The sequence below is a fragment of the Caretta caretta genome, chromosome 8 (genome assembly GCF_965140235.1).
Source record: "Caretta caretta isolate rCarCar2 chromosome 8, rCarCar1.hap1, whole genome shotgun sequence".
Lineage (NCBI taxonomy): Eukaryota > Metazoa > Chordata > Testudines > Cheloniidae > Caretta > Caretta caretta.
In genome coordinates this window covers 3,501,917-3,510,931 of record NC_134213.1, presented here as the reverse complement: position 1 = coordinate 3,510,931, position 9,015 = coordinate 3,501,917, and positions in this window count along the sequence as shown.

Here is a 9,015-nt window from a genome sequence, read left to right as displayed (position 1 = left end):
GCAGCCACGCCACCGCACGGCACAATACTCTGGCGGTGGGGCTGCAGAGCCCGGCCTGATGCGGTGCTCTGTGCTGCACGACATGGCTGTCTGTCCTGGAGCAGTCGCACCGCCGGTGCTCCAGGCAGCATGGTAATGGGGGCAGGGGGGGTTGGATAGAGGGCAGGGGAGTTCAGGGGTGGTCAGGGGCGTGGATGGGGTTGGGGCGGGCAAAAGGCAAGGAATGGGGGTTGAATGGGGGCACGGGTCCCAGGGGGGCAGTCAGGAAGGAGAGGAGGGGTTGGATGGGGTGGTGAGGGGACAGCGAGGGTGGATAGGGCAGGGCGCCTGGGGGGTCAGTCAGGAGGGAACAGGGGGGTTGAATGGGGTGGTGGGGGGCAGTTGGATGGCACAGGGGTCCCGGGGGGGCAATCAGGAAGGAGGGGGAGGTTGGATGGGGCAGTGGAGGCAGTTAGGGACAGTCAAGGGAATGAGAGCAGGGGGTGGTGGGGTGGATGGGGCAGGAGTCCTGGGGGGGGCTGTCAAGGGACAGGGGGGTTGGATGGGGCAGGAGTCCCGGGGGGCAGTCAGGGGACAAGAAGCAGGGGAGTCGGATAGGGGGCGGGGGCCGGGCCATGCCTGGCTGTTTGGGGAGGCACAGCCTCCCCTAACCGGCCCTCTATACAATTTCAGAAACCGGATGTGGCCTTCAGGCCAAAAAGTTTGCCTGCCCCTGGTCTAGTGGGTGAAAGGGATAAAGGGACCCTGGGACATTCTGGGAAATAGCTGCGGAAAGGGTATGTATGTTTTGGTCAACAATTGCCACTGTCTGACAGGGTCTGATCCAACTCCCATTTACTTTGAGAGGAATTAGATCAGGCCCTTCGTCAAGAGAGCATAAAAATATTTTTGCACAAATGTATTTGTTTTTTGTTGGCGTTGGGACTAATTAGTTAAAGTTCGCATGATGAAAAAGCACTTTGTAAATACTAGGTATTATTCCATTAAATCCTGAGGTCCTTGCACACAGCCTGATTCTGTATATACGAAAAGAACCATGTTGCCACATCTGGAGGATTGCTAGAAACCCAGAGTCGCTATGGAGATTCAGAGCTTCTGTGCAGATTGTCTTGATTTCTACAGGGATCCCTATGGTTCTCTGTGGGGACGCATGAGCTTTGTGGTTTCCTCTTCTCAGGTGCTCAGTTACTGTGGCACTTGCTCTCATTCAAAGAAAAGAAGGAACAGTTTGCATCTGATAATAAGTGTATTCTTGTGCTCCATGACTGAATGAATGAATTCTGAGAAAGATGGTTTGCTTTCTTACACTCAGAGACTGGAGCCTGGGCTAGACTGGTGAAGGTTTAGCTTAGAACCCATAGAAGCTTGTAGCTTGACTGGAGGTGATACTTGTAATATTTAGCAGTCAATTTTCCCAACACAGGGAGCATCCCTCTTAATTTTGCTGCTTGATAGAACTAAGAATATGTATAAACAATGACTAACAATGGTCAGTGGAACATACAGTTCAGGGAGCAGCATAAAATGGGCTCTCTTTGTCTTTAGTGGCTAATACTACGGTTTTTCAGCCAGGGCGGCTCTCTGCACACACATCTTTTCTATGGACAGTTTTCAGCCTGCTGTGTTGGCCTCAACCTTTGGATCCTGCATGCTTCCATGCCACTGGGTCTGAGCAGTGTCAAGACACAGTCTCTGGTTTGGCCTGTCAGGCACCCCCATCTTGGGATGTTGGATGCAGCTGTCATAGGCCCCATGACCTCTGCTGAAGCCCCCAACTGTCCCTGGTAATTTATGCACTCTACCCGCCAAATTCTACCCTTGTGGCACTCCAATTTATGGTTTAAGCCTTCAGAGACCATGTGACAGTTAAATCAAGGAACAATTTGCAAAGGAATTTCACATGCACACTTTAGACTGCACAAGAGATTTACAGAGCTACAGAAAAAATAAAGACTTGAATGCAACGGCCCCACCCCGCAGATGATCTCTTCCTTCCGTTTGGGTCTGAGGTGTGCCTGGTCAGGTGAGGTGGAGACTCCCTTGTCCATCTTGCTGCTGGCGATCGGTGGCTCCCTCTACACAGAAGCCCCCTCGTTTATATACATGAACTTGGTCTTGAACCCCAGTGTGATACCTCATGTCCCAGCCATGGTTTGGAGGGGCTGAGGCTGATAAGAGTCATAAGCAAGTCAATAATTCTTTGCAGCCATCCGGGTGACCCATCCCATGTTAGTTCTGCGTAAGGTGAGAAACACCACCTCCTCGCTGATCACCACCTCAGGCTATGCACACCCCAGTCCAAACCGGCTCTCCGCCCACGACACACTGTAGGATGATTCACAAAATGACGGTTATAACCCTGAATGCAGGTTTACAACCACAAACGATACTCACAAAACAAAAGGAGAAGCGTAAACTGACAGACGCATTCCCAGAACAGTCACACACAGTATCTATCCATCCTGTACTCATTTTCCTCTGCATTGATCCCAGCTTCCCGTGTGCTTCAGATCCCTCCATGTTTTGTGCCACAAAATGAGATTGGGTTGGAGCAAGAGTAATAAGCCCAGACCTTTAAATAACAAGGTCTTAACAGTAACACAACAGGCTGGGTAGTGAAATCAACCAGCTCACTAAGAAAATGGGAATCAGAGCAGAACTTATTAAACAATACTTATAATCAATACTTGAGTATTTAGAAAGAATTCCAAGCCCAAAGGTCTGCTTCTTAATACAATGCAAGCAAAAACAGTTATGCTCATATTTTGCTTACTGGTTAACAACAAATAGCAATGATCATGCCTCATTGTCAATTAATCGCAGTTAATTCATGCAATTAACTCGAAAAAATTTATCGCAATTAAAAAAATTATTGCACTGTTAAACAATAGACTACCAATTGATATTTATTAAATATATTTGTGTTTTTCCATATTTTCAAATATATTGATTTCTATTACAACACAGAATACAAAGTGTACAGTGCTCACTTGATATTATTTTTATTACAAATATTTGCACTGTAAAAATGATAAACAAAGGAAATTGTATTTTTCAATTCACCTAATACAAGTGCTGTAGGGCAATCTCTTTATTCTGAAAGTGCAACTTAGAAATGCAGATTTTTTTTTGTTACATAACTTCTCTCAAAAACAAAACAATGTAAAACATTAGAGCCTACAAGTCCACTCAGTCCTACTTCTTGTTCAGCCAATCGCTCAGACAAACAAGTTTGTTTACATTTACAGGAGATGCTGCTGCCTGCTTTTTATTTACAATGTCATCTGAAAGTGAGAACAGGCTTTCGCATGGCACTTTTGTAGCTGGCATTGCAAGGTATTTACATGCCAGATATGCTAAACATTCATAGGACCCTTCATACTTCAGCGACCATTGCAGAGGACATGCTTCCATGTTGATGATGCTCGTTAAAAAATAATGCGTTAATTAAATTTGTGACTGAACTTCTTGTGGGAGAACTGCATGTCTTCCGCTCCGTTTTACCGCATTCTACCATATATTTCATGTTATAGCAGTCTCAGATGATGACCCAGCACATGTTCATTTTAAGAACTCTTTCACGGCAGTTTTGACAAAATGCAAAGAAGATACCAATGTGAAATTTCTAAAAGTAGTTACAGCACTAGACCCAAGGTTTAAGAATCTGAAGTGCCTTCCAAAATCTGAGGGGGACGAGGTGTGGACCATGCTTTCAGAAGTCTTAAAAGAGAAACACTCTGATGTGAAAACTATAGAGCCCGAACCACCAAAAAAGAACATCAACCTTCTGCTGGTGGCATCTGACTCAGAAGATGAAAATGAACATGCATTGGTCCACTCTGTTTTGGATCGTTATCGAGCAGAACCCAACATCAGCATGGACCCATGTCCTCTGGAATGGTGGATGAAGCATGAAGGGACATATGAATCTTTAGCACATCTGGCATGTAAATATCTTGCAACGCCGGTTATAAAAGTGCCATGTGAACACCTGTTCTCACTTTCCAGTGACATTGTAAACAAGAAGCGGGCAGCATTGTCTCCTGCAAATTGTAACCAAATTTGGTTGTCTGACCGACTGGCTGAAGTAGGACTGAGTGGACTTGTAGGCTCTAAAGTTTTACATTGTTTTATTATTCAATGCAGTTATTTTTCGTAATTCTACATTTGTAAGTTCAACTTCCATGATAAAGAGACTGCACTACAGTACTTGTATGAGGTGAATTGAAAAATACTATTTCTTTTGTTTTTTACACTGCAAATATTTGTAATAGAAAATAAATATAAAGTGAGCACTACACTTTGCATTCTGTGTTGTAATTGAAATCAATCTATTTGAAAATGTAGAAAACATCCAAAAATATTTAAATAAATGGCATTCCATGATTGTTTAATAACGTGATTAGTTGTGCAATTAATTTTTTTATTCACGTGATTAATCGCAATTAATTTTTGTAATTGCTTGCCAGCCGTATTAAAAACAAATAGCAATGATCATGCCTCATTGAATGAAATTGCAGATAACAATGCAAGAAAGTTTATCTATCCTGATATGAAAAATTAAATTAAAAGAATGCACGTGTGAGAAGCCAGCGTGAGTGTGGGACTGTCTGTTCTGAACAACCTAACAAAGATATAGCAATACTGGCTTCTCTTATAGGTACAGAAGAGACAAAATGAATAGCACTTACCTGGCCAAATTCCCCAGCTTCTATGTATTGTGCAAATACCCTTAAGATTATCCAAAATAAGTGGGGGGGGGGGAAGAGAAGCACATGGTTATGAGAACAGAAGTTCTAAAAAAGCAGCAAGGACAAGAAAAAGAGCCAAGTGAGAGAAATTCAATAAGGGAGATTTAAACCCAGGTCCTCAGAGCATAAAGGGACAAATTCACCCAAGAGTGACTCCACTGGACACCCTAATGGGGAGTTTCCCAGAGAAGGTAGTGTCTGTAGCTGCAGAAAGCAGCTGCCGCTCCCCTTATGATTGGGCAGGGCCATGACAGCACAGTGTGAAAAGTGGACAGCAATGACCGAGGAAGGGCCATTTCCAGGGCAGCTTGGGGAAGAGTTGATTCGGTGCATCCTCCTACAAGTTGCTGTTGGTCGAGTTAGAGAAATAAAAATATTAATGCCCTTGAGTTGTTCTTTCTCTGATTTACTTACATGTGAAGATTAACAGGGAAAAAACTAGGACTAGAAGTGACAGAATGACACCAATTCTAATATACATCCCTGTCCCCCTGGATTCAGGCTCCAGTAGATGGACTGATGTGGACACAGCAAACTGAAACACAGACATGAAGGTATTAGTGGGTATTAATTATATGCATGATTCAAAAGCCATTTGGGCATCTTGGAAAAATATTGTAGACACACACTTGAGGTGATGCACCCAACTGGAGATAATGCTCTACTTCCATTGAGTTGCTATATTAGGTTACATGAACCAGGAGTCAGAGTTAAATATTTATTTTAAGTTTAGCCTTGAAATCTGAGGTTTTTGCCTTCGTAAGGATGGAATAAGAACTGCAGGATTAGTCCCTTAGATTTGTTATCAGAGTTGTTTGTCTTTTGACAGTTAAACCATCAGGACTATTTCCGAGACAGCAAATGGACAGACTAAATATGTGGTTTGCAGTGTGTTGTACCTGTGTTGATGCCAGGATATTAGAGAGACAAGGCGGGTGAGGTCATATCGTTCACTGGACCAAGAGACAAGCTTTCAAGGTCCAGTGACTTGAAGAACAGCTCTGTGTAGCTCGAAAGCCTGTCTCTTTCCCCAACTGAAGTTGACCCAATAAAAGTAGGGTGACCAGATGTCTCGATTTTATCGGGACAGTCCTGATATTTGGGTCTTTCTCTTATATAGGTGCCTATTATGCCCCCACCCCATCCGCTGTCCCTATTTTTCACACTTGCTGTCTGGTCACCCGAACTAAAAGACTACTTATGAACATTTCTCTGTTCCAATCAAACTAGAGCACTACAGGTAGTGACCCGTAGGGAAGATATATGCACCATTTAATTGACAACAGAGATACTTACAGCCTGAGGGGCTTCTGAACTAGAAATAGATAGCCATCTTGGTGTGACAGAAGAGGATACCTGGGTGACAGTTGCAGCAACTATGCAAATAGAAAATAAACATCACTTAATACAGATGACAGTTCTTCTCTGATTCGCAGGCACAAACTAATCAAGATCAAGTGCTTTTACTTAAAGCACTCACTTTACTATTCTCCAGAACTCTCACCAGAATGCCTCTACCCAAAGTCTCTGCCTTATTTAGTCTCAAGCACATACAAACACAACAGACTATAGATCACCCCCAAACAATAGTTACCCACTGTCTGGAAGGGTTTCAAGTGGTCAAACGACAATTGGCCAGCTATCCGCCTGTCACTGGGGATTCCAAGAGATGTCCAGAAGGTCAAATCCAAATTCCTCAGATCTGTCTACCCCTTTTATGTTAGTGTAAGCAGAGTCAGGATGAGCTCCACCCTGACATCTGGTGGTGAGGTGTGGCAAGTTGTGGAAAAGAACTTCAGGGGCTGATCTCATTTGCATAGGCAAACCCACCCCAAGCAAATTGGGGCATGTCCTTTCCCTTTAGTTCTTGAGTCCAGCAACCCAAAATCACCCAAAGTCCCAAAAGTCCAATGACCCAAAAGTCTCTGTCCCTGATCAAGGCAGCCCCGGGTCCAAAGGTTTATCTGCAGAGTTTTACCTCCCAATCTGGGTGGAGATTGGGGGGGGGTTAAGGGGCACCTTACGTGGTCCAAAGCTGATGGCTCCACCTCTCCATGGGGCTTCGCTCTGCCAGCTGCCCCATGGGCTGCTCTAGGCCTCCAACAAACTGCTCTGCTCCACCAGCCGCTCCGCTCGCCGTCCCGCAAACTGCTCCACCATATATCTTCAGGCTCCCCCACTACTTAACACAACGCTCAGTGATTTCAGCTTGTAGTAGGGGAGCCTCAGTGCTGGTGCACCATTAGCCCAAAGTGAATTCAGCTCAGCAGCCTGTAATTAGACTCCTAATGGAATCAAAATTAGCTCTGATATTCCACAGTGGAGAGAGGAGGAAGTGTAATTAGCATGTAAGGCCCTCCCCAGGGGGCCCATACCACCAAGTGTTAATACCTGTTCCCAGCCTCTCTCAATTCACTGAGTTTTGGAACCCATGTCCCTTGCCTAGCGAGTGCTACTTAGTTGATGGCAAGTCCCTCCATCATAACAAAAGGCCAAGTGCAGTTCCACTGTCCTTGATTCCCATAATCAGGGTAATAACAATTTATTCTTCCTACCCCAATAACAGAGACACTGGGGATCCCACAGTAGCCAAAGTGACCACTTGGGCAGCTATGGCCTCATTCTAGGCAGGGTGGGTGTGCCTATGCAAATGAGATCAGCCCCTGAAGTTCTTTTCCACAATTTGCCACACCTCACCACCAGATGTCAGGGTGGAGCTCACCCTGACTCTGCTTTGCTACAATTACTTCAACAACATGTCAATCATAGAAAAACCATTAAGGAAGCACTTTTTAATCCATTAGGCATACAGATGTGTTTTTGCAGAGTCTGCAGTCTCATGGGCCCCAACACACTCACACCAAAAATCAAATATAGATCGACTTCCAGATTTTCCACACACATATTTACCCCAGCACATCAGAGAGGAGACTGAGTCAGGTTTACTCCATGGGATTGCTGCTAACCCCCACCCGGCTTGCCTTAGTTAAGTTCTTGCAAAGGCCTGCTACGTGGCTACTTTTGGCAATAAGCAAAATAATCGATATTCCAGGACTGGCAGTTGACAGTGGTTTGAGCACCTGGCTGGTTGCTAAAAATGCCCCTCATCAATGGGAGGATTACTGTGCGTAAGCCAGGAAAGACACCTACTCCATGGCCCACTCTCTTGGATGCTACATGTTGAACAGCTGAGAATGCTGATGAGTCATGTGCCATGGCTCAAAGACCTGAAGTCTCCATTCCCGTGCACTGGCTCTGCTGGGTTACACTGATGGCAGAGGCTGCTTCCTTTCCACAGTGGTAACGGTACAGCTTCAAAGTCATAATGGTTAACACTGCAGGACATTAATACATTGTTTCTGTCACAAGCTGAGAGAGTCAGCCAGAGGGCAGGAGTTTTACCCTTCAAGGACACTCATACAAAAGAAAAGCTCTGCTCACCTGTCTCAACTGCAACTTCCAGATTCTTCTGCTGATCATTGAACCAACCAGGGATCTCCACATGACAGCAGTACACCCCTCCGTCTGCTTCTGCCACATTCACTATGGTCAGGGACACATCCCCCTGAGCGAGATTCCCTTCTAACTGGTATCTGCTGGACTGACGCTTGGTTACCCTCCGTCCATCTGTCCAGAGAATTGGCTGAGAACACTGAAAAGAAGAACAGCTGCCCCGACCCCAGCACATTGTTGTGATGTCACTTTGGTGATTAACTCGGTATTTACAGGGCAAAGTGACGTTCTGACCCACCACTCCTCTCACTGGAGAGCCTGATACTGTGAGACCTGCAGACAAAGATACAACAGTAATTGAGACGGGGCTAGGATACAATGCACTGGCTAATGGGACCTGCCTGGCATCTCAGGCACAACACAAAACTGTCCCTGTAAGCTCGCCACATGCTTCCATTGCAGGTGGATCCACTGAGGTGTGTGTTTCCCCTCTTCTCCCCATCTCCTCTCTACAGGGGAGGATGACAGCAGGACACACAGCGTGGCCATGGTGGTTTTGCCCATGATGTGGTTCTGTCCAAGCACAGGAAGCACTCATGCATGCTGCAGTTGCACATCCTCGCCCTCCTGACCCTAACCAGGAAGATGCAGGGAGAAGTTCTTTGATCTTCCCAGCCTACAGATGGGTGGTTCTCTCAGCAGCTATGTGTGCGGCTGCCTGACCTAACGGGAGTCCCATGGTCAGGACCCAGGACAGTCTGGGTACCACACAGAGGCACACAGGTCTGTGTTGAGGTTGGTGTCACTTGTT